The sequence below is a fragment of the Schistocerca piceifrons genome, unplaced genomic scaffold (assembly GCF_021461385.2).
Source record: "Schistocerca piceifrons isolate TAMUIC-IGC-003096 unplaced genomic scaffold, iqSchPice1.1 HiC_scaffold_1220, whole genome shotgun sequence".
In the NCBI taxonomy this organism is placed as follows: domain Eukaryota; kingdom Metazoa; phylum Arthropoda; class Insecta; order Orthoptera; family Acrididae; genus Schistocerca; species Schistocerca piceifrons.
The window spans coordinates 22,501-25,000 of NW_025727038.1; positions in this window are offsets into that span (position 1 = coordinate 22,501).

Genomic DNA, 2,500 nt, shown 5'->3' on the forward strand with positions numbered 1-2,500 from the left:
CAATCCACACTATCACAACCAGACCAGGAGGTCCGTGCGGAAAATACAATATCCCAGCCTTTCGACATCCACCATTGCGCAGACCAGGCACCAACACCCACACATGTCCTATACAACGGTGCACCCAACATCACAATAGTACCTCCTGTCACAGCGCACAAACAATGACATGAGTCAAAGACACAGGTCTCACACAAGCATAGAATTGGAGCGCCGCCTCTAATAAGCCAAAGGTGCATCCTGACGTGACAAATCTGATCATGTCACAAGCATTCACTTACTATAATCACTATCAACGAACCTGCCGCCCCCGCCCCCCCCCCCCCTACACCTTTCCGTACAACAACGTGTAACCTAACCTAACCTAACCTAACCTATGTTGTACCTTAACCTAACCTATGTTGTACCTTAACCTAACCTATGTTGTACCTTAACCTAACCTATGTTGTACCTTAACCTAACCTATGTTGTACCTTAACCTAACCTATGTTGTACCTTAACCTAACCTATGTTGTACCTTAACCTAACCTATGTTGTACCTTAACCTAACCCATGTTGTACCTTAACCTAACCCATGTTGTACCTTAACCTAACCCATGTTGTACCTTAACCTAACCCATGTTGTACCTTAACCTAACCCATGTTGTGCCTCAACCTAACCCATGTTGTGCCTCAACCTAACCCATGTTGTGCCTCAACCTAACCCATGTTGTGCCTTAACCTAACCCATGTTGTGCCTCAACCTAACCCATGTTGTGCCTTAACCTAACCCATGTTGTGCCTTAACCTAACCCATGTTGTGCCTTAACCTAACCCATGTTGTGCCTTAACCTAACCCATGTTGTGCCTTAACCTAACCCATGTTGTGCCTTAACCTAACCCATGTTGTGCCTTAACCTAACCCATGTTGTCGCCTTAACGTAACCCACGTTGTCGCCTAAACCTGCTCTGTAATTGTTATACGACTCGTTCAATTACTGTAGTGTTGCCCACCCGCAACCCTCGCAATATAGTTCGCTACTCGCACTGCCCGCACCCCTGTGTATCGCTTCATGTTAAACACCTTGCAAGTCTTGCTCACTTTCCACATGCTCCTGCTGTACACTGTAATGTGGATGGCAGCAGGACGTACATGCCGCCCCTCCCCACGTCCCCACCTTGCCCCCTGCCTTCGCAAGCTGGTTGGTGAGAAGTTTGCATGTTCAATGCCCTTCGCATGCGACGTACTCAGGCTACGTTGTGGTGCGGCCTGTGTCAACTGTCCGCTGATGTCGTACGCGTGAACCACAATCTGTACTGCACATTCGTCCTTATGTACTGAATGATACATCGTGGCACATGTGTGACCGCACAACGACTGCGCCCAAAAACGGCGGACCATACAGTGCAAATATTGTGCACGCAGCTACGTGTCGTCTCCCTATGAGAGCTGGATTGCAGTGTGGTACGCCATAGAGACGTGTGGGAGGAACGGACGCCGTGGATGGCGATCAGCATGAGCTGTCTGTTGATGTATTCGGACCTAGTCGTCTCTCCTCACACACCGTGATGGCATGGTGCACCGCGTTCCATATCTGCGACATGCTACAGAGGCCGGTTGACAGTCGTTCGAGCAATGGACATCGCATACGTACGGGGGCCACCTTCCACGTATTGTCTAGGCGTGCACATTTTGTTGCGTGTATGTGGGCAGACGTAGTGTGGCGTGACACCTGACACAGGCATGCAATAATCGTTGAAGTTGCAAATGGCGATGGACGCCTGCGTTTTCTGGTGAAGTTACGCAAATGAACAAATGGTAACCTGTTGTGGTGCGGTTGTTCTCGCTAGGGGTGAATCGGTGATGGCGACGATAGGTTGAGGTACTAACCGGTTGTTCCAGCGATACCCACCATGCCGACGAAACTGAACGGCATCTGGGTGTGAAGCGATACGCGGCGGTGGCTGGGTGGGACCGTCCCCGGCCGGTGAGGGGGCGCCTCCCGGCGTGCTGGCCGCGCGGTGCGTGGGCGCACGCGCTACAGCCGGCTGGTGGGGGCGGCCAGTGGCAGGCGCGCCGGCCGACGGACGCGGCAGGCGTCGCAGCTGCGCGCCGGCGCACCCTGCGCGCGGCGCCGTGCGGCCAAAGTAGGTCCTCGCGGGCCCGGTGCGAAGCGCGGTGGACATCTTCAGTGTGCTGGTCCGATTGAGGACTGTGTGCGTTGAGGATGCGCCGCCGCCCGGCGCTCGGCGCCGCGACGCCGTCTGCTGCTCGGTCGCCCCAGCGGTTCTCGCTGGTGGTTTGTATCGCAGCTGTGCGGATGTGTTGGCGCGTGCGCTGTGCTGGGAGAGTTCGCTTCGGCACCCAAGTGGGGCTTTTGTCCTTCTGTGGCGCTGGCGTTGGAGCTGCCGGTCACCGTAGGTGGCGCGTGTTGTCTCCCGCCGGCAATGCCACGACAGCACGCTCCCGGGCCTCTGTCGGCAGCGGCAAGCTCAGTTGGGAGCACGGGTGGTCGCACCG